Source organism: Phaethon aethereus, assembly GCF_964289735.1.
Source record: "Phaethon aethereus genome assembly, chromosome: 3".
NCBI classification, from domain to species: domain Eukaryota; kingdom Metazoa; phylum Chordata; class Aves; order Phaethontiformes; family Phaethontidae; genus Phaethon; species Phaethon aethereus.
In genome coordinates, this window is record NC_138576.1 from 97,726,344 (window position 1) to 97,750,668 (window position 24,325).

Here is a 24,325-nt window from a genome sequence, read left to right on the forward strand (position 1 = left end):
TGTCAGAGAAGAGATCAAATAGCCGAGGCATGCATTACTGCTCTGCCTGTGAAGGGATGTCTCGGAGTATCTTCATTTGAACTATGCAGATCTAATTAGTCAGTCAGTGATAGGAAGTGAAAACTTCCGTGTTAATAACCTGCAACGTGCCAGCAGAAGCTCTCTCAGGCTGCTAAGAAGCCGCTTCTAATCTTGCCACAGACTGCAATGAAAGTAGGGGTGTTTCCTTCCTTCTGACAGTCACCTACCTCCTCCCAGCACACCGTTAATTGATCCTTGTCTATTGCTCAGGAGTTTCATAGGCAGAGTTCAGAAAAATATTATCCTGACAGACTTTCCCAACAGAAAACCCATTTTTTGTTCGTATAGATTTTTTTTTTTACATTCTCCTCCCCCACCCCTCTCATCCTCCTACTCCCCCCCCGATGATTATTGTTATTAAATTTCTCTGCAGACAAGTATTTGAATGTGTGGATGTTTCCTGCCAACCTCCAGTGCCAATGATACCGAGTCTGTGCCTGCTGATCCCGGGCTTTTGATATTTTGGGTGGGGTCCTCAGCCCTCTCTGGCTCCTTTGTCTTTCTCAGCATGATGGTGACAGGACACTGGTGCTGTTCTTGCTGTTAACAGAGGAGGACAGTTATGTTTCGCACATTTCTGCCTCCAAGAGAGAATTGATCTCAGCTTCTTTTCTCCTCTTCCTTTCCCTGCCAAAAACTGTACTCCCTCTCTCTGTGCCTGCTCTTGCCACTGGCTTCAGTGCGTTCTAGCTCCTTGCTCGTTCTTAGGAAAGGGGCTGCAGCAATAGCATCAAAAATATTCGACTGGTACTGTAGGAGTAGCCTCACGCATAAGCAGCTGGGCTGCAGCTCGGGATGTGTAGAGCCAGTTTCCCTTACCCTGTGCGACCTTGGATAAATTAATTCTGCTCAGATCTAATAGGGAAGCTAAGCACTTGAAGTGGGACACAGAAAGATTCTGCAATGCCCAAAACCGCCACTTGTCCAATCCTTCATGTTGAGGAGCTCCTCAGTTTTCAATATTTAAATCCCTTTCTCACTCTAAGTCCTGCTTCTGACCATGGCCAGAAGTGACACAGTCTTAACAGGGCTTTTGTTGATGCTCCACCAGGATCCAAAAGCTCGACTGTCCTCTGTATGCCTGGCCAAAACAACTGAATTCAAAGATGCACTGCGAAAACATTTGCCAGAACAGTCTTTGCAAAAGGAAAAGCAATTTACCTCCTTCCAGACACCAGCGGGGAAGCTCTGCAGTGAACGCTCACCCAGCAAGGAGACTCTGTGAAAGGCGTCGGAGCCACCTCTCCTTAGCTCTTAGGGCAATACCCAAAACTCAAACCAAGGGAGCATCTAAGCTCTCTACAGCCTGTTTGTCAAAGCTGCTCCTTCTGACATGAATGAATAAAAGATTCACTGGGCCAGAAAAGGAAGTAGCAAGGAGACTGCCTTCCCAGCTCATGGTTTCCACAGGAGGGGGAGAATCCTGTGTTAAACAGGTCCCTCTTCTAAGGACCGTTTCTGCATTCTGGTCGTGACAAACCCATAGAACTAGTATGAAGTGCAGCTGCGACATCATCCCGCCATAAGCATCCGGGCAACTAGGCTATAAGCTCCACCCAGAAGAGGAAAATAAAGATGCTTCCCTCTTCTCCGGGTTTCTTCATCGGCTGCCTCACTTGGCCCCTTGCTGAGGTGGTTATCTTCCATCCCGTCCGGGGACTTCGCACTCCTCTGGTGGGTTAACCCCGGCCGGCAGCCAGCCGCCCAGCCAGCCGCTCTCTCCCTCCTCCTCTCCACAGGCTGCATGGAAATACCTGCTCCACCACGGTCCTCTCCACGGTTGGCAGGGGAATCTTTGCTCCGGCCCCAGGAGCACCGAAGCCTTCAACAGCCCCAGCCGTGTGGAGCTGCTAACACCTTCACAGGGAGGTGGTGTGTGGTGGTGTGGGCACACCATCACACGTGGAGAGGGCACAGCTTGTGGGCCTCACACTTCGAAGCAGGAATTAAAATTCTCCTCTGTGTTTAGTGGTACCACTTTAAAGAACTTACTACTTCACACAAGGTGTTTTGGTAGGAATTGCCTCCTGCTATGTGCATGGATAATACCTAGCTTTGTGAATCTGTGAGTTATGCTGGACTCCTAAAGTAGACTGTAATATAAATAGCAAGAATGACTAAGTGAATTCACCTCATTTTCTTCCCCACCTGTTGTTTGCGCGTGGCTTCAGAGACAAGATCACTGGAGCGAAGAAAGAAACGCGCATGCATGTCAGAAGAGCATGGCATAGCAATGTATGACATCTGTCCAACTAAAAAGCAGCATTTAGTTGAAATTTTGCATACTCTTATCAAACTGCTCAGAGAATGATGCAGACTAAGGGTTATTTACAGAAATTATTCACCAGCAAACAAACCAAGAAAAAAAAACGCTGTCTGTAGGCAGTTCAGGAACAGGAAAAGAAAAAAAAAATCAAATCCTAGATGCTGTTCATCTAGTGAATTATTCACCGTGAATTAACTAAACACCAGTTTGTATTTATACAGCATTAGTAACACAAAGTGATGCGCAAGCATTATCTTTGTCTGCAAAAAAAGCTGGATGGGTTAAATTAAATCACAGCTCAAAGATATGAACAAAATGCATCAGCTGACCCACATAAAATTGTAATTGTTTCTAAAAAAATATGATTTTCTTATTTTTCATTTTAAAGCTGGATGCTGAATGCTTCTGAAAATTACATCAATATACCGTTTTCCTGCCCATCTCCAGTGCAGATGTAAAGGGAAGTTATTGATGCAGTTTATGCATCCTTTGTAGGCTGTTATTAGAGTTCCCTCTGCTGCTGACTATGCAGCTCTACTCGTACTGCTCAGGTGCTGGGTACTAACAGAGGCAGGTTCAAGAGTATGTGTAACTGAAGTGAATAATACCTCAATTACAGACTGCTGGTCTCCAGAGGTAGCACAGGAGCAGCAGGAATAAAAATCTTGAGACTCTGCTCCAGGACTTGTGGGTCATAGTTCTAATATATCAAGTAAAAAAGAAATATGAGTAATGGCGTATTACCATTTATCATATTTGCTTATCTAACAGTTTTATTCCCCAGAATTTGCCCTCAAAAATTCTTTTGCAGACACTAGACACATTTCTGAAAGTACAGTACAACACTTGCCAGTACCTTGGCGAAGCACTTCTGGTACACAGCTGAGAGACGAGACCGGCCATTACACAAGCAACCATATTTTGCAATGTATGTCAGAGCCTGTACCTAATTTCTGTTTTTTAAGGAGCTAGGAGTTAGAAAATACTAGAAGCAGAAATGTCCTTTCCCTTTTTTTTAAGCTCTGGGGTAGGGTAGAGGTTGCTTCTCTGGTCCATTTCTCTTTTGCTTGGCCTCACTGAATTTCCTGCCAGATTTTGACACTGTCTCAAGGTGGTGGCCGACCTCTATCCCATCGTGCACAGCAGCCATGGTGGAAACAACCAGAGGGACCAGCAGGATGTTGGGTTCCTGCACACTTGTGTCTCACCCTGAGGCCAGCAAGCACCCGAGTTCCTGCTCTGCCCAGCACCATCAGGACTCCATGTCCATGGTCTCTGCCCAGACAAAGACAGCAAAGCAAACTCTGCCCACCAGCACTTGTAAATAAACCATGAGAGAGGGAAAGCAAGAGAAAAGAGAGGTGACTTACTGATGACAAATCAGAAACTGATCCCAGAATAACACTCTTATGTGTCTCTGTGACATGTCGGCCCTAAGGGAGACCTTTTAATTTGTGATCAAGATAGAAAGTTCTCACGGGAAAGAGAATATGACTGACTAATCTGCCGGGATATATTTAAAGTTGAGTTATTTCACTTTCACCAGCTTCAAGCCAAAAAATAAAGTGGGGGCGGGGAGGACATAGAGAAATGGCCCTGAATGAAGCCAACAATATTTTCTTGAGAGATTTCATGGGAAAAAAATGCCCTTCCTACTTCCATGCAGTCCCATGCTAGGTAAAGTTCAGCCAGCTCCTGAATGCAGGGAAATACTTTCCAACCCAACTGTCTGTCACTCCTCCTCACTCATCAGCATTTTCTTGGTCTCATCCTAAGTTGTCCCTGAGATGTTACATTTGTCTTATTTTTGCAATCGCTAAGTTCTGCCCACAGTCTCGGAATATAAGTTCTTTCTTACACCTGAGTGCAAATGAGGCATGAGCACAGATTGAGCCTATCCCAGGAGAAAAAGGATTAAATGGGAACAGAGATTCAGAGCTGAAAGTCTCAGCTACCACAAGCCTTGAGGTACTGTGTTGAGACTCTGGAGAGCATAAGCCAGCTTCTGCTTTCTGCTCGGTGTGCAACTGAATAGAGGATCAGAGGATGATGTCCACCTGAACAAACATAGGGCTCTGTGGCTGAGCTGACGACAGGCATAGGTGCTTCCAGAGGGCCATCCTTCTCACTTTAAAGAAGGAATATGAAATAGGTTAGGTGAAGCAGGGTTAAAGGTCTCTAGTTTGCTGCATTGACACTATAACACTGCAACTCATGCAGATGTAGGTTCCTACACAGCAGAGGCACCTAGAGCTCGTGAGATAAATCCATCCCCTAGGCACTGATGGCACCAAGGGCTAGGCATCCATTCTCATTAGGCACCTGTACCAGGTGTAAAAATATTGCCCCTTTTCTATCCCTGGGAGCTGCTTCTCACTGAGACTATGGAGGTGTTCCCCAATGGTGACCCAGTGGTGAAGGGAAGGTGGGATGAAGCATTTGGCATTGCCCTGCCAAATAGGAAGCATTGGAAACACCTAAGAAACAGCTTTGGTGAAGTAAGTGACCTGAGTTTGGTCCTGAGGGATTTGTTCAGGTTATAGAGGAAGCACCTGGCAGAGACAGATAAAATCTCCTCTAGTCCCACAGAATAATCATTTTCCATTAGTCAACATGGAGAAAAATTACTTCATTCCTGCCATTGCTTGGTCTGTCCATGTAAACACTGAACATTTTGGGATAAAGTGTTTGTAATATGTTCAGTATTCAGTGCAGTTAAGTAAGTGGATGAAGAAGAGTAAATTCCAGGCAGGGCCAGTTGGTGCTTTGGTACTTATTAATTGTATAAATGAACCAAAGGAAGCATCTAAACCTGCATACCACAGAAATGCTTGAAAAGTGGACCTACATGTTGTCATTTGAGTATCACACGACAACACAGGTATCTAAAGGGCTACTGGAAGTAGCCGCTGGAGATAGTCCATGACAAACAACAGAGACTGACAGCCCATTGGCATTATGAGTTTCATTGAGTTAATCGGATTCCTCACAATGAGAAAAATGCCAGTGCATCCACAAAGAGAAACATCACTGTCCTGCAGGCAGATTTAAGGAGGATTTGGTTATGTGTTTCAATGAGACATTTAAAATTGCACTCATCAGTTTTCAGAAATCTCACCCATTTAAATTGTTACAGCTCAGTAGCCCTGGGATTTAAGAGTAGAAAAGGGTAAGACTCAGCGGCAAAAACCCCTTACTAATTTATCAGAGGATAGAAAGAGAGCCAATATTTAGTGAAAGAAATAAAAAGAGGAGCCTGACTATCTTTTCTGTCCTAGCTACTGGATGCCAAGCAAAGAGACATGTCGATGTGGCTGCTGCTGACCTTGTCAGGCTGACAGAAAAAAGCCAGATTATCTGCTGTTGACTTTTTGTGCTGATGAAATTGGGGGAAGACAGGGGCTAGGTAAACAGGAAAAGGGTAGCTCAAAGGAGAAAGATTCAAACTGGCTTTAATCTACGCTGCTTTGGTCAGCTGTAGCCCAGCTCCTGCACTGCAGCTCTTCTGAGAGGTGAGTGACAGCCTTGGGAGAAAATCTCTCTGAACAGCCCACTGTGTAGTTATTTTTTTCTTGAGTCGGTGGCTTCAACCCTGTGTGAAGAGACAAACTGAACCTTGTGGACATTGCTGTCTCTGGCAGGCGAGCAATTGTACATCCCCCCAAGTCTCTGTAGATGGGATTTCCTTCCTGCACTGTCGCCCTTTCTCAGGCAGCTACATCCCACCTTGTCCCTCCTGCTCTTTAATCTTAGAGACGCTCTCATGCTCTTTTTTCCAGACACATGGGTTTGGTAAACATCACTAGCACAGCCCAACCCAAGGCTGTGCTGTATAAACGTGCTTCTCATATGGTTAGACTCAAATTGTAGTCTTAATGAGAAACTTCAGAAGAATGTCAACTTGAGAATCATTTCCTTCTTGCTTTCTTTTATCCGTAAGATAATGGTAGGTGACAAGAAAGAGTTGTCTCTTCTCTGGATGGGAGGCAGGAGGGAAGAAAGGTGAGAGGAATGAGGGAAAAAAAATAAATCCCTGCTGCAAATGTCTTAAGAATTCAGCAGGTGAAGAACAACCCTGTAGCATGCCCAAAGCTCTGGGACGTATCACAAATACATATGGAGAGAGGAAAGGCTCTGTCCCATACTCGGCGAATTGCCATTGCATCACTGACCGCTGTCATAAGGGGTAGAGAAATGTTGGGCAGCGAACGAAAGCCAGCAGAGCCAGCTCTCCCTAGTTTCCAGTAGGCAGGGGTTAGCTACTAGCTGGGAACAGGCACCTTTTTGGCAGCATGAGGAGAAAATAGGCAGAAGGCGAGTTAGCCCTGCTGGAGCAGGCTGTAGCGAGCGACTAGCAAGTGTCAGGGCAGGAACAGATACTGCTGCCACCCCGCTACGCCAGCCCTGTGGATAAGCATGAGCTGCCTTCTGGTTTTCTCAGGAGAGTCAATCTAACACCTTGTAAAAGCGCTAAATGCACTTACAAGGAGGAGGGCTGGCAGCAGAACGCAAATGCCTAATGCCGGTGAGACGGGTGAGTATCCAGCTGCAGGAGCAGCCCCGGGCAGCAGCGTGGCTCCTGGCCAGCACCCACCCCACAAGCATGGGCAGAAGCTACCCCTGGCCGTGATGCCGGGCAGGACTGCAAAGGGAGGGATCCGTATGAATAGGAGGGCACTTTCTGTCTCTGGCATTCATATTCTCATTCCTCTGGATCTGGTGTGCTGCAACGTACAGCTTGAAATGGGAACCCACAAATGGGACCCAGTGGTGAAGCCACCCTCAGGTTCCTGCCACCTGGGTTTTGTTTTCGAGCCTCCAAAGTTTGATTTATAAAAAAACTCAATTTTTTTCCAGCCGTAGCAATTCTGCAAAATGAGGCTTCACCAGTCTTTCCCCAGCGATACCTCTGACTCACAAGCATCCCAACAGTAGCTCTTCTGAAAGACAGCTATAAACATTTGCGCTGGCCACAGTGGGAAATGAGCTTCTCTGCTAACATTGGCAGTCCGGGGCTTTGGCTGCCTGCGTGGTGCCTGACAGCGCGTGCAAGTTCTTAACCAGGAGCTTAGGAGTTTGTATATTAATTTTATTACCTTCAGGCTCCCAAAAGCAGACCAAGAAGTTTTCTGACAAGGAAAAAAGCCGAGGTCATTATAGTGGCTCAGTAATACAAGCAAGGTAGGGAAACTTAGAAGATGCTGTATCCTTTGTGTTACTGTGGACCAGCTCTAAACAAAACTGAGATGAGCTCTGGTTCTGCCATTTGGAAAGCAAACTCAGCCTCTGAGTTCATGCTGAAGTAATGCTTTCTGAGCACCTCTCTAACCTTCTACAGATGTTCCCACAGACCATGGAAATGTTTCTATTCAGATGAGATTCTATAAGATCATTTCTTTTTATGCAGCATAAGCTGTTTGGCAGTCCTTCCCGCTGTTTCTTTTCAAAGTCACTTCTGCTTTCCTTGTCCTCAGGAACAACTTTGCCTCATCAGACCCAATCTCCTATAAGCAGATTGTTCTTCCTCTCACATTCACAGCTATTGAGGGGCATGCGTCTATCACTTCCCAGGCAAGTCACTCGGGGACCGACATTCATTTACAAAAGGGCTCCTTTTTATCCTGTTCTGATAAGCGAAAAAGGACAGGTGTTTCTACCCATTTCAGGGTAAGGAGATGTTATTGGCAGTAAGATGCAGGTTCTCAGTTGAAATGAAGTGGACCCTGTTAGATTATTTTCACTACAAGATTGTGTAGAGGCCTCAATCAGAGACTGCGGCAACATTCACACAGATAATGAAAAGGTTTTACAAGTGTATGGTCTTGTAATTGGACTCTCATGGCTGGATGTTTATGTCTGCACTGAATCCCAGTGAAGTAAGGTAAAAACACATGCCCTCACAGCTCCAGTGATTAAACCAAAGTTAAAGTTGAGAATGAGTTAAAAATGTCATTTAAAAGAATAAATGAACATGGAGGATCTGGGAAAGAAATACCGCAGCATCAGGAGAAGACTATTTTCAGATTGTATTCAGATCTGAACGTTAGAGTCTAAGTTGAGTAAAAAGCCTCTGCGAGAGCTGCATATTAGCCAACCAAATATTTTTAAAGTTATATAAGAAAAAAGGATTTATTTGATTAGGCTCTTAAAATTAGAAGGGATTTATGAATTAAATATTCTTTCAAATAATATCAATATTTCAAGAAAGGCAAGGAAACCATCAGCAGGAATCAATATCATTGTCAAGTGTTGAGTTAGAAACATAAAGATCTCCACTGAAGGAACAGCAAACATTTACTAATTTGTCCTTAATCAGTGCTGCTGAGATTTCTTTTTCTCTTGGCCTTGATGTCTTGCAGTCATGTTTAAATGGGGCTTTGACAATGCTAAATCTTCTGCGGTGATTAGAAGAGTAAAAGTAAAAGATACCTTTTTTGGCCAATTCCAGAAAGTTGTATAGGTCCTTTTGTGAAAATATCTCGGCATCTGAAGCTTTTCAGTGCATTATCCCCATAATATCTTTGCAAGTCTGGAAAGCACTGTAATTTCCATTTCACAGGTAAAGACAGAGAAGTAAAAACAGGACTTGTGGCCAGCTGGTCTCTCCCTCACATGAAACGAGATATAGCAAAGGCAGATTACCAGACTTGAGAATTAAAAAATAGCTGCCTAGAGTGAAGGCCAGATGTAGACCATATGCCGTTAGTACAAGTGAACAGATCCAAAGAACTTTCTTTGGGAAGAAAACCAGGTATTTAGGTGATGAATTCAAACAAGTGACACGAAACACCATACACCAGCCTAACCCTGGAAATACCTACACAACATCCACTTTCAGGACTACAAAAGGTATCTTTAGACTGCCTAATGCGTTGAGAAAGAAATTCAGAGCCGAGTACAACCACAGCTCTGTATCTGTTCCTGTGTCTACCTGCAGGGCAATTACAAGAGCAAGCCCTGGGAAACAGGGGAGGTGTGGGATCACGACCCATGAGGGTACCAATCCCAGGTGTCCGACGTTTTGCCAGTGCCTAAGATGGAGACCAGAGGCAACTGTTCAGAAAGGATGGGATTGCTCAGAGGAGGACTTCAGGATCCTTCATCCAAAGGAATACCCCTTGTGCAGCTCTTCACCCCAGGGAGAGAAAGGAATTCAGACAAGCCTCGTGCCCAGCATTTCATACCTACTACTGAGGGCAGATTAGCTACCTGACTCTCCTCAGAGGATGTCTAATGCCCCGCATCTTCTTCAACATTTTGGGAACTTGTCCAGAATTATACAGGAGGTTTGTAAAAGGGCATAGGCTGGAAGTTGAGCTATACAAGCCCCAAACCACCCTCTTTCCTATAGAAGACCTGCCTTTTACTACATATATAAACAGGTTCCAAATATCAGATGCATGGCAGGTTTGGGCTAAAGTATTTCTAAGACAGGTAGGGACATATCTAGTTCACATCAATTTTAATGGAAATCATGTGCCTGAATGCACCAAAGACTTTGGAAAATTTTGTCCTGATTTTTCCCTCTTGTTAGACTCTGCATTCTTGATTGCAGTTGGAGAAAAAAAACCCCACAAAATAAATTAACAAACTATTCTAATCTGGAGTCCTCGAGCTGATATATACACATGAAGATTTCGTACATCGTTATTCGTCTCTGTGATATGTTTCTTTTCCTCCCTGATCCCTCCCCCCAACTTTTTAAAATATGCCTACTTTGTTCATAGTCTGGGGTAGCTGGTGGACTTTTAAGACAATAAGAATAAGAAATCTGATAATGCTTTGAGCAATTGATTTTTTTGCTGGAATGGAAGTGGATTTGTTAGTGGAATTTGAGATCAATATTGTATTTATTTATTCATTTCTGTCTTTGGTTGAGTGTAATCTTATAGTCCTTGGCACTTAGACTTAGACCATTTGTTAAGAAGGCTGTTGAAGATGTTACAGTGGGATTTATTATGCACTTTTACAGATTTATTTCCTGTTAGATAATTTGGTGGATGTTTCACGTACTGCATGCTGGATAATGATATAAAAGGACACCATGCTTGTAAAATTGAACGGAGTCTTTATTAGTAGAATAATTTGCAGAGACATGGCAGCCGCAGTTGGCAATCTCACCCTGTATATCCTCACTGACTTCCCAACACCTTTTCAAAACTGTCCTGCTGGCTCTTTCCTCCACGTTTCATGCATTGACCCCTTCCTCCTATATGTACTGATGATTGGTTTCCTGGGGACAAAAGAAACCACTGCCTACATCAGTGATCCAAGCTTGTGAATGATGCGGACTGGTAACAAATAGTGAATGAAAAAGAGTGGCGGTGAGGTAACTAAGGGTAGAGGTCCAGGCAGAGGCGGCTATAGCTCGCTGTCACCCTGGTGCGGATCAAAAGAGGCACAGAAACAACACGAGCCTATGGCAGTGGAAAAAATAAATGCAGGAGCAGCGCTCCTTTCAGCTGGACGTGCTCCTTCCCCTGCTCCCTCCGGCCCCTCTGCCTTCCTCCTGTCCGAGGGTGGGCATGTGGTGGCTGGAGCAGAAGGCAGCGCAGCCGCCTCTGCCACCGCTCTGCTGGCGGAGCGACGGTAAAAAGGCAAAAGGGTCGTACCCGGTCACACCGTGCTGTGCTCCCGCGGGAGCTCTGGAGGCCCGCTGTCCCGCTGTCTCTTCCTTGTCCCCTCAGCACCAGCTGTGGCTGATCACAGGCCGCTACCAGCAATGCCAGCGGGAGCACATCAGGGTCAGCACCGCATCCGGGACCGAGTCTGGCACGTCCTAGAAGTACATTTCGGGCAAACAGGGGATGACTTCAGTACAGGATGAATGCCGTTCTCCAGACCCCAAGTGAAAGTAGCAATATAGAGTCAGTCAAATAGTTTTTCCCCCTGCCTGACACAGTTTCGGGAAGAGTAAGGGTATAGGTAAGAGGCTCCCCTTATGGACTGCTGGCAGTATATTCCTGGTTTCCCACATCTGAATGACCGCTCAGAACATAAAGCAGAGGGATCCTGACACCGCGAGCCACCACGGGGTGGGGGGATCCTCCCGAGCCTTTCCTGGGTCCCTGGGTCTTGCTTCCAGTGCTATTCACTTGGCAGCACAACGGAGGGCACAGCAAAATGGCTTGGAGTCATCGTCCACACTGTGTTCATTGATAAGCATATTGCTGGAGGCTTTGGAGCAAGCCCTAATTAGCTTGAAAATGCAGCCCGCTTCTTCTCTTATAGGACTTCAGTGCAACGTAGAGTCTTAAGCCAGATTTGGATGGTTGAGTAGTGCCCCCAGGACGAGTCTTAGCACCATGGCACAGAACACAGCGCCGGCTTCTCATCTGAGTCCAGGCTGGCAGCCAGATCCTCCACCAATATCCAATTCCTTGGAGACCAGTGAGTTTTATACCTCACTGAGGTTCTGGTAGTAGACTTTTAGATAACTAACTGTGGTGTATTGGACTATGCCTGTAAAATTGCAGTCCAAATCTGACCCTGCCACTGACCCACCCATACTGATATCAGTATGGCCTGGGTATTTCAGTGATGTCTAGTTCATCTCACAAAGCACGGAGAGCATGAGACGTGCTTTTACTGAGGGAAGAGCATGGATGGGGAAGGGACATGTGCCTAAAAGCACATGTAAAGTGCCCACTGGGAGAGTGTGGTACATCAAAGGAGCACATGGGTGTCGGAAAAAGCTCACTGGTGTGCCCAGACACTGCCTGCCCACACCCGTGCCTCTGCTGGGTCCTCCTTTGCGAAAGCGAGCAAACAGCAAGCTGTCCCCGGCAAGAGGGGCTGGGGCTCCCTTGGGAGACCTCCTAGTAGAGGCCCTGAGGACCCACAGCTGCAACAAGCAGCCCATGTGAGGAAAATGTGGGTGTTCAAGTGGTTAGAGGAGGGAGTAGGGTCCGCAGGGAAAATCCGCAGTGACTGTGAAGGAGGAGCGGATGGTGACCCCTTAGATCAGTCCTACCTGCTGGGCTATTTGCCTCTACTGATACAACCTGCCTGTGGCCTCAATTCTGCCTATTTCAGAACATCAGGAAAAATTCCCTGCCTTCCCCATTCATCTCTCTCTTCTTCTCCTAGCCGTCTGATCACTGCAGCGTGCCGGCATGGCTGCTGAAGGGTTACAGTCCTGCTCCATCCTGCATACCCCGACTTCTCCTCCAGCCTTACTGAGCCTCCAGTGTTGCTTCATTACAGTAGGCATCACCCTGGGCAGTGTGGGGCTACGGCTCCTCCCCACAGCCACGGTGTGGGGCAGGATCTGGCCCTGCACTGCTTTCATCAGAGTGCAAATCGCTTTCCCCTTTCCCGCAGTAATTCTTCAGGCCTCCACCCCCCGCTCCACAGTGTGACTCTTTTCTTTTTCCTGGCACACGTACGGCGAGGTAGGCACACAACAGATAAAGCAAAAGCTAATTGCAAGGCATGTAAAACACAATAGATGTGCTGGGAATCTATATATCAATACCGATGGGCATCCTTATGTGCACTGCATCGCTAAGCACCTCTGGTAAGAGGCTGGACTGGGAATACGTTGCACAGACAATAAAGGATAACTAGCTACAGCCCCCAAACTAACTAAATAGAGGAGGCAAGCTTCTGGGTTTGTTCATTATTCTTATAATCCTAAATTAACAAAACCTCAGGGCTGTGGTGGGGATAAGACCTTCTCCCACTGCCCCCTCCTACCTCCCAGTTACAGTTTGGGATTACCGCAATGAGCTGCCTGGGGAGCTTTGGCCAGGAGCCAGGCTCCGAAGTCACTCATCCCTGACGACTGCCGACGTCTGAACTGCAGCGGCTGGGAAATCTGGGAGTTGGGCTGGCAGCCTGCCTGGAGAGCAGAGGCGATTTCTACGTCTATATCCCACTCCTATGAGAGTCGGGGACTCTGCCGCCTTCTGTCCTCCTCCGCTGCCCTGTGCCTACAAGCAAGGGAAGCAAGAAGGACCGCGGCAGAAGAAGAGATGAAACGAGTGACTCTGTGGAAAGCCACCATGGAGAGTGGTAAAATGCCTGCATCCCTATAGCTCCAGCCCTACAATAGTGTCCGACAGTAGATGGACACTGAACAGCCCCTTGATATTCAGTCAAGAAGAAACTGGGAAAACAAGAAGGAAAAAACCAAGAATCTTACAGTAAGAGCACAGTGTGTGCATGTGTGTGTCTCTGTGCTGTAGTCGTAGCTAAATGTAAACTTAGAGTCAACTGAGGTTTTACATTCAGATATTGTCCGAATGGCTACATCACTCAAAAAAGGTATTGCCTCTTAAAACCCCCCGCTCTTCTACAAAGTTGGCGAAGGTTTTTTAATTATATTTGCTCACTACGCTCAGCAACAGAGGTTCCAGGACAGGGAGAGAGAAGACGATAACTAGAAGGAGAAGGTGAAAAGTGGATATTTACCTGACTGTTTTCTTGAAGGATTCCTTAGCTGGACATGGTGACACATGGCATCCCCCAGCACCTCCCCAGCCGGAAGGAAACTCAGCCCGCCCGGGGCTCGCATTGCTCCTAGCCAGAGCTCCCGAGTCACTCCACATGGTCACTGCCACTTCAGTTTGCATCTCTTCCCCATTTTGATGAAGATTGGTCTTCCCTCGAGCTCAGACAGTCTGGTTTCTGCCGTACAGTGGCTTGAAATAGACTTTAATGAGGGAAGAGATGGTTCTCCTGAATGGGCTGCTGAGTAGCCCTTTCAGAAAGTCCCAGCTTTACAGAGAGGGAAAGACAGCGGCACCATTGAAAAGGGACTATTATCTGGTTTGGTTACTTTCTTTTTGTTGTCTCGTCCTGTCATTCTTGATGTCAATTAATTGGTGCACCGGTAATGAAGAAAGTTTCTTTCATACTAAGTGCAGACAAGTCAGACAGGAGAATAATGCCCATCTTTTCAGACCTATACACTACACCCTTTGCATTAAAACAAACAGAACATGCTTTGAGTGTGTTTGCAGGATGTTTGGACAAACAGACCAGTGATGCAGAAGCTGAATATAATGAGCCAGACTGACCTCAGCTCTAATTACTCCAGTTTTATTGGGAACTACTGGTGCTCTGCATCTCCAATAGTCAAGTCTCAAGCACCTAGCATTTTGGTAGATCATGTTAGGAGCTTAAATTAAAGCAGAATGGTGGCGTAAATATATCTCTGTGATAGTGTGGGCACCGTAACCATCCTGGAAAAGTTTCTTTTTATAAACTGACTGCATATTGACTGAATAATTGTGGAGCAGAGAAGCAGGGAAGGGGCTTATCCTAATTACACAGCTTATGTGTTTCTTCTTACAGGTCCATCATTGCCATACTCTTTGATAGTCTCACAATCATAAATTTATTCTACCTTTGCAGAAAAATCCTGTGAAACAAGAATGTCTTATTCTACACAAGGGCTGAGGCTGGGGTGGAGGCAGGTACCAGCTCAATCCCATCACTCATGGCCGTAACGCCAAGGACAACACCCCATGGCAGCAGAAGGCAGTCAGCAGCTTCTGCAAATAAGACCATTCACTTCTTCAGACCGGAGCTTCAGCTAATGAGAATAACACCTACAGGTCACACAAGGGAGTAGCAAGACTTCATCGGCACCTATAACAGCACTTGGAAGAGCCCTGGATGAAACGGGCTACAGCAACCATATGCTTATCCAGGAACAAGGAGAGTGAGGAAGAGGGGAAGGCAACTCAGAAACTTCTGTTGCTAATATAATGACAAAACAAAAAATAATCTCCGTGAACGGACTGTACCAGGGGCTTCTATCTGCCAAGCCAAATGAAATATGAGAAGCTTCGAAGCAGGATGGCAAGCTTTATCGGGGAGGAAATGAGCGGAGCGTATATCTGGCTGTCACCAGGAGAGGAAGAAGGTGCCAAGCCCATATCTGCTCCCAGCACAAGGAGCCGATGAGCTGCCCTGAATGACAATAGCTCTCATCAGAGAAGGATACAAAGTGCCTGCGAAGTGATAAAAAAGCAGCCAAGCTTTTCATTTTCCTAAGTGCATCCCCTCATTATATTTCCTTTTAAAAACATCTTTTGACCAATTTTAATGCAGATGAGAAGTTGCTGGACTGACAGCCCTGGAGACTAAAGACCTTCCTCATTATCTGTAGCCTAGACAAGGGCAATAAAGCATCCCTCAAGCTCTCTCTGCTCTGGCAATGTGCCTTCTGGCCAGTAGGATTCTGAGTGGAGGGAAGGAGCTCTTTTGAACGCACGCTCGGCTCTTGACCCATGCATGGAGCTGCCCGCTAGCCAGCTTGGATCGTAGCCTGTAAGATGTGTGGAACAGGAATGTATGGAGGATAATGTTTTCATTTTATATGACAATAATGTAAGTCCTCAAGAAACCTGCAGTATGTGGCGGATTGCATTTCACAAACACCGTGCCAAGAGAATAAGCACTGTATGAGCCAAGGTCTCACACAATGAGCTGGATTCTTACCATCAGACTGGGAGAAATACAGGGGGAAAACTAGATCCCTGCCCTGCTCAGGGGTAGCATATTGCCAAGCAGCTGGTGGGTGACATCTTGACTCCAAACTGTGCAGGACCTCCTGGTCTCATGTGCACTCCAGGGGAGGAGCTGACTGTATGCAAGGCAGAGATTTTCACTTTGCAGAAACAGAGCTGCATCTTTCTTTTGAGGCACTGCCTTACCTTTCTCTAGCCCCTGCTGAGTTTTGAACCTGCATGGAAATGAGAGGCAGTTTGCCCATTTTCGTTCAGCAGAGGAATCCAGCAGGAGCTGGGAAGTGGTGCTTGGTACCAAGACACCTCTCATCAGACCTGATCAGAGAGGTCACACCGTTGTGCAAGGCAGCAGCTCCCAACTCCTGCTGAGTTAGGAACCATACTCCCTGTGCAATAGTGCTTCTGTCTTGCATCAAGTGCTGAGAAAGACCTTTTTTTTTTTTTCTTTCTATTAATATAATAATCAAGTTTCCAGCTCAAAGACCTGCATATTCAAGCTGGAACAATCAGGGAACTGACTTCAATGGGCCTTTCTCTGCCAAAAAATTACACTGTCTTTGCTGGGCTGACTTACTTGGGAGGGGAGGGGAGGGAAGGGAAGATTGCCTGCATTAGAATCACTAAGCCACCGCTTTCTGTGGCAGTAGTCGGTATTATTAGTATATCTGTTGCCATAGACATTATTAACGTTATTATAATAGTAGTTACTATAATATAGTTAATATAATAGCATTATAGTAATGCTATATAGTACAGTAGTATTGTAGCAATGAATATTACAATAGAAGTGACTGCTGAGGTCCTAGTCATCTTTGTTCATCATAGCTGGCTGTATCTGCACCTGTATATTCAAAGACACCTCTTACCTCAAAAAGTAAACTATTTAAAAAATAATGAAGAATGGTTGGAATAGGCTTAAAGTACCGTCTACTTTCTCACAAGATGGCGACTTGAAAAAAACCTTCAAAATAAGTGCAAGATGGAGTCAGTGACGTAAATCAGATTATGAGATGCTGTTTGTGCCACCTCCCCACCAAGTGCTGTACAAACACCCCGTCATGTTGTGTAACTTGCTTCAACATTGGAGACCTTGCTCTTCAGAGAGAGGCTTTGATCTCAATGGAATAACACAATCCCTTCTTCCCCTGTAGGAGTTGCGTCTTGCCTGCTCTTAGCCTCTTATTGCAAGCCCCAGGAGATCTGATGCATTTTTAATGCCTGCCTCCAAGAGCATCGAGTAAAGGGTTAGCCAGGAATTTTCTCTGGGAATAGTTTCTCAACAGGAAGTCCGGCGTCTGCCAAGCTGAATTGTTTTCCTGGTCATTTATGGTCATCTACTACAGGTTTATGAACAAAATGTGTTTCCCCAGATCAAGAGATACTTCAGAAGTTTTTTTCAGTTCAATGAACTTACGTGAAATGTTTTGCCTGCTTCAGTTCAGAGCTAAAGTACATTCTGTCTATCATCCCAGACACCTCTTCGCTTTCCCTCCTTTCCTGGCTCAGCCAGGTGGCAACTGCAATGTATTTAATGCTGAAGGCTGAGGTGCAGATAGCTGGGCAGTTGCAGCTTGCTTCGTGATCACATGTGCGAGGCAGGCTGCTTTGCAGTAGGACAAGGCGTTGCAGCAGACTATAATTCAGGTGTGCTTATTTTCAAACTCTTCTTTTGCATCCCAGCTATATGAACAATTACTTTGAAATGTTACAGATTATTTTAAAAGCTAATATTCTGGAGTGTGCAGATCTGACATGGGTCGTTAAGTGTAGATAGGTAATCTATTGCTGGATAAGCTGTTTTAACCTCAGCATCCATGGCTAGGACATGCTGAGCTCTGCAGCAGTGCTTACAGGTGTGGGAAGGAATAGGCTTCACTCAGCCAACTTCCCAGCAACTCCAAAGGCTCTTGGGCGCTGTAAGGAGCCAGGCAGCATGAGGTGCACAGCTCCCTCTTTCACCTGTCACACTTGCTGACGTGCCACAAATGTACAGGCTACCCTTTTAAACAGGTTTGGGGTGGGTGGGTGTTGGTTTTGTTCGGCTGGTTAAGCGTTTTCGGACCCCTCTGTAACCGATGTTGTGAGAAAGGAAGCATAGCCAAGGTTTAAGAGACTGTGGCAGGAACCAAGGATCCTACCCGAACTCAGAAGTTTGGCTTTGCCACTGCTTCATTCTCTGTACTTTGTGCTTATCTCATTTTTTCTTTACACCTTCAAAGCTAGCTAACATTCCTTCCTTACGCGGAAAGATTGTAATTATTCTGTTTGGGAGAAGACAGAGATGGGTTCTCAACATTTTTGTGGTAGCGTTGGTACTCCTTTGACTCAGCAAACCAGATTTCACTTCTATTTAAGCTGGTTTAAATCTAGTTTTAAAGCAGTATAAATTAGAGTGAGTTGTCTATGTCTGCATCCAGAAGCTACATAATTGCTTTTATGTTCATCACAAACCACTCAAAAAGCAACATTCTGAAGGAAAAGTTTCTCTGGCAAATTCTTCTCACACCATCAAGAACTTGTAAAAGGAGCTGCTTTCAAGGCGGTGACTGTTTCTGGGAAAAAAAACTGCTAAGGTTTAGGGGTTTTGAGAGTGATACCTGATTTTCTTTTTCCTACTCCCTAGCCACAAACTATTACCAAGTCTTCAAACTTCTGCATAATGTGTTTTGTCCCCTGGAGGTACAAGGGTATGGAGAGTATTTTGTATTTAATATCCTGTACTTTTATACAAATCAGACCTCCCAGCTACCTTTTTTCACAAATAAATGTCTCCTCATTAGTTTTTCGGCCCACATATACTTTGTATGCTATGCTATATAGTTGCATTTGATAAGATTGCAAGAAAGATGCTATTTTCTGATGTGAGGTCGTTTATCTCCCTTGCTAGTTGTCATGGTATTTTTCAAAGTTCTATCAAAACATTTGGCTTCCCCATGAGATTTCAGAGGGCCAGGGCAAGATAAAACAGGTTACGTTTCATTAACCTGCTAAAATGTTATGGAATTCTACAGGTGTAAACACTGGTACATGACCAGGCATTCATTCTTTACGTAAAGCAAAAATGAAGTATGAAGTCTTCATGGCACCACCGGTATTAACCTAGGATGAGTACATAACTTCTGGCCATTTTGACTGGGTTTCTGTGTCTCACCTGGAGCCTCTGAGCCTGAAGGCTGTATTCTGAGAGGCAGAATAAGCCCTGGGTTGTACAAACAGATAAAGCTTAGTTAGGAAATGGTTACTTGTCATCCCAGAGCGAGCCTCCCGGGAACCTCTGAAAACTAGTCCTTGTTAGCGTCTTGTTATCCGGCCTCTTGCTTTTATCCGCTTTGCTTTGCCGTGGCTTTAATACGCACCACGGCAGGATGCGCGTCGGAAGGGCTATGTAAAGCTTTGCCGGGGAGATACGGCCAGGCACCGAGCCAGCTCCTCAGCTTGGCGTGCTGCGGCGTGCCTCCCGCCGCGCTGGCCGGGGCAAGCCGGCTCCCACCGCGCAAAGGCACTGCTCCTGTAAATGCTGCGGCGAATCCAGACCTGGTTTCTGCCCGTGCTTTGAAATTTTGTGACTTCGCTGCCTCTTTTTTTTGTGCCTTCCAGCAACCCCTTGCTCTGTTCTGAGTCATCTCCTTCAGCAGCCTCCCTCCTTCTCATTTATTGACTCCATTTGTTTGTACTCATGATTTTCCTTTCTAAACCCCTTCCCTAAGCAGCTTGTGCTAATGCACTGTCCAAGCTGCTTTCTTTGCTATCTGCCCAATTACACGTGCTCAGTCTTTTGGGATTTACGGCATTTTGTGTGTTTATAATGGCAGATGCCAAGTGAGCCCTTTCATTTACTGCAATGAAAACATCATTGTTTTAAATTTCTCCTCTGAACTGGCTGCACATTTTCAACTCGTTCCTTGTTTCAAGACATCCTGTGTTTGATAGCTCTGCTCTTAGCCTCACTCAGTCCAAGGTCTGCTTTTGCAAGCTGCTCCTTTTGTGGATTATGCATGAACAGGATCTAGACACAAATCTGTCCTGTTGAGGCATCTCTAAAAAATGTCGACGTTGGAAGCACACTCCCATTTTTCTTAGCTCAGCTAAAGAAGAGTATCCCTGAACTATTTTTTTTTCCTCTCTCCCAATTAAATGGAAACATTTCCGGTTCATTTATCAGCTGTTGTAAATCAGCATCACTGAAGTTAGTGGGGCTGTACTGATTTATGTTCATTGGGAATTTGGCACATGAGCCAAGCTTAGTAGCTTCTTTATCAAATGCTCATTCATTGTAACACTCTGTAACTGTGCCTTTCTTGATGATAGAAAATTTGGACCTTCTATTGCTCTAACAAAAGAACAGCATCACCTTTTTTCTGTGCTTTCTGTCTAGTGTCATCGTTTAGCTCGGTACAAAATATCATTGTCAAATAATCTCACACTTCAGTCTGACAGCTTTTTATGTCGACTTTGCAATGGTGTAACTCACCTTACAAGTTGCAAGGTTATGGAAAATAAGGTGTCCAAGGCCTGAGTCTCCTAGACTCATCCTCCTTGCAGTGTCCCTGCGGTGCAAATACCTGGGGATTTGGCTGCCACAAGAAAATGTTCTTTTCCCTGTGTACATAAAGTTTGGACTGAGGCAGAGTCAGTATGATCTCAGCAGTGGGTGCACTGGTGAGCCACAAAGATTCAGGTTTGCAGCTGATCGCTGTCTTCAAAACATGAGAAGTCCTTCTCACTCCTGGCTCCAGGGCCACCTTGGCCGAGTCCCATCTCTGCACTGGGGCATATGCGTGGTTCCCTCCAGGATGTACATACGTGTACACACATAAAGTGAACATTTGAATTCAAGACCAATGGCAGGAAAGTCCTAGGTGGGAAAGGTGAGAGAAAACAGTTTTGAGCAATCTTAACTGACCCCTATGGATCCCTTCTTGGCTGGAGACTTGGCCTGGCTTTGCCCACACACGCAGACAAAATCCTGCTGTTCTGACTCACGGCTGTGTTACCATAGCTTTATGACAGTATAATTCATATCTGATTCCTTTTTTGCCTGCTTTGCTAACGTTACTTATAGAAAGGGCTTCAGTTCTCTATCTTTCCCCATCCCACCTCAGCTGAATCTTTCTGGTATTATCTCTTTCCACATATGCTGTCATTTTCCCTTGTGAGAAATAGCAACTAAAATACCTCTCTACTTTTTCTTCTTCCTCTTTGCTATTTAGTAGATACTTGGCTAGGCTGTTTCCTTGGTGTATTTCTTTCTTAGGAAACAGAAAGCAGTCATTTATTGACTTACTCATCCAAGATGTTCAAAGTTTTCTTTGCTTCCCCCGCCCCTCTCTCCAGCCTGAGTTGTTAGCTGGGGAAGCAGTGTTCTTAGCAAGGCCATGTCTCTGCCTCTTCAAAGACTCCTGTTAAGTTTGTCATAACAACCTCACCTTCTACCCCTTGCCTGCTGGCCTGTTCACTGTCCCCTGACTGGATGGAAAGGCACTGAGAGATGACTTCTGTCTACAAATTCCCCAGGGCTGACCCTTGTATTTTTACAGGGTTCGGGGGGCTGTAAGCTGCATGCGTCTTCCCAGACCAGATTCCGTCCCTGAGATGTGTAACCACTGTACACATAGACCAAAAATGCAGCCCCTGGCCTAAAGAGCTTCCAAAACCAATGCAAAACAGGTAAGAGAAATGAAAGAGGAGAGAGAAGTGGACCAGAGCAAAAAGTGCTACAGGTAGCAGCAAGACGCAGAAAAAACCCTCTGTATTTGAAATATTCTCCAGGTTTCAGAGCTAAGGGAAGCTTGCAGGAGTGCTGTAATGGAGAGCCCAAAAAGAGAATAGCTGTGGAGGGTTATCTCTTCTCACACTTGTGGGGAGCAGAGGCCAAAAACATGAAGGTGTTCAGGGAAGCAATTAAAAGACAGGCACTGAGAGCTGCCGCTCTGGGCCAGCTGGATGTATGGGAATTTTTATGTTGGATCTCTTCTGCGGATGGAAACTTCTACTAGCAGGAGGCTGTTGGTCACTTTTCCCCGCCACTTCTGCCAACTGCATACCTTTTGCTTTGATGTAGAAAGCAGGTGAAAATTTTACTGCAGAGGTGAAGGTCTGGAATGACATTTTGCTACCTGCTGTATGTTCTTAGCAATCATATTAACTTTGTTTGAACTGATTAACATTGCAAAACGAGAAATCACAGAGAGCCAGCACTGCTGCCGTTGCCGAAGTTGTGGTCCAGTAGTACTCTCTAAGAGACAAGATCTGTTGCCAGAGCATGCTAGTTAGGTCCGCTTAGAGATTTGTTTGGGCATCTGTTGCTAATTTTGCAGGACCACAGTGATCCTTCATTCCTGGTCCATGTGCAAACTAATGATCTGTGCTGCAGTTTGTCTTTTAATTAAATTCCAGAGGGGCTACTCACTGAGATGCAGATTATGAACTGAATTGCTCACAAAGGCAGAGAATTAAGAAGGTGCATGCTCACCTCCAGTGGCAGGATGCAGTGAGCACTGTGCCACTGAGTTTGAAAAATTGGGAAAGATCTTTCATGGATGATCTTGCAAACAGGCTGAAGCTTGCCAGCCACTACTCTTACGCCACTGCTATCATCCAAAGTGCCAGAAGCCATGCAGACGCTGGAGGGGAAGTATTACTTTACTTTGGATTTTTTTGTGTAGCGTGTTATGTGAGCACTGCTGTCTGTTGTTAGGGACAGGGTACGAGGCTACATGGACTGAGTTCTACCACTCTCAAAATTATCTCCTTTTCCTAGATACTCATTTAGAGAGAATTACAGATTATGTGCTTAGGAAGCAGACTGTCCTTGTGTGTAAAGGCGTGCTGTGACTGAGGGACTTGGAAAGGCCAGCAGGCAGTACATGGATGGGCAGTCAGCCTGCTGCCAGGTTACAGACAGTCTGTAAGCATCTCCCCAGCAAAGCAAAACACTTGAAGCGGATCAGTTCAGAAACTTCTCAGAATTATGCCAGATCATCATGGACCTCTTGGACCCAGTGATAACCCAACCCAGGTTTGGAAGAGTGTGTGCACATGTGATGGGATAGCCACTTTGAATGCAGCTCAGGCTCTTCACCACAGCTCTCAGTTTTTCCAGGATGAAAGAGGTGTCTGAGGTGAGGAGAACAGTACAGGCCAGGATCAGCTAACAGGGCCCCAAAAATCAATTCAGGTATAGAATAAATGCCATTCAACTTGCAAGAAGCAGATAGGTGATTTACTGACCTGACCTAGGAAAGATCCAGGAGCTACCACCACTGTCCTGATCCTAGTACTGTGCTGATGGGAGCAGAAATATGCAGAAAGTATTTTCTCTCTGGGGAACCACCACCCTCACTTGAGGACTTTACTGCTCCGTCTTTGCTGCTCAAGATCCTGGGATGGGCTCTGTGGGTGGGCTTCAGCTCACCTCAACCACCTAAGCGTGAGATACGCAGGCTGACCTATGTCTGTGGTTTTCCCCGTACAGCCAAGATGGCAGGGAGATGGTAGCATTGCCAAAGAGAAGCTTACCTGGGGCAAGTGGGATGAGTTGTTCTCTGAAGGTGCCCATCTCTGTTGACTGCGGGGGGAGCCTTAGACCCCCAGCTTAGACTGACCACCTCACTGGAGTTAGGGGAGGTGAAACCCTAGCTCAGACCAGTAGTTTCCCCAAAGAAGGCGGAAAATATTTGTTCCTCAGTGTACTTTTTATCTCCGAAATTGCATACTCATTTCACCAGAAGGAGGTGTCAATCTGAGCTTCACAGAAAAAGCAGGGATGCTTGCTAAATCTTAAGCCCATTGTGGCTTTTCAGCCTCCTACCAGCTTCCCATTGGAAAGGATGTCATCTGCCACTAAATGAAGCAGTAGACAGACCTGAGCTAGACGAAGAGAAGGAGAGAAAGGTGAGGAATGGGAAAAAGGAAAAATAGGCAAAGAGGACACAAGAATTGCCAGACGGGAGAATGAGGTACAACAGTACTTGGAGGGTATTTCAGATTCTAGGGAAACTGTAAACTCCTGTATTTTGGGGGAAAGCCTCTTCACTGGTGAAACAATAAGTCCAGGAGCAAGGATGGCCTTCAGAAAGACAAGATGGTGTTTTTCAAATGTATCCTGGAACATGAGTAGCCCCGGGCTGCTAGTTACACCTGAAGTGAGCAGTCCTGGACTTCTGCTGCTGCAAATCCTCTTCATGAGCAAGACACTATATTTAGGTCTCTCCTGACAGGTGGGAGGACCAGAGATTGGCAAGCAAGTTACAGTGAAATCAGAAATGGCTAAACTTTTTTCATTGCACAAGGTGAACTTCAGCTCAACCTTTGAGGTAATTAAAAAAAATTGTTGCATTTTTTTTTTAACTGTTCATGCAGTCATAACGAAGACTATACTGCTGTGGGTGATGCCGCAGTTTTAAAATATACACACAAAACAGCCCAAGCCTCTGTTGCTTTACTTGGAAACCAACTCACATTAGTAGCAGTTCTTACAGATACATCCTCGGAGCAT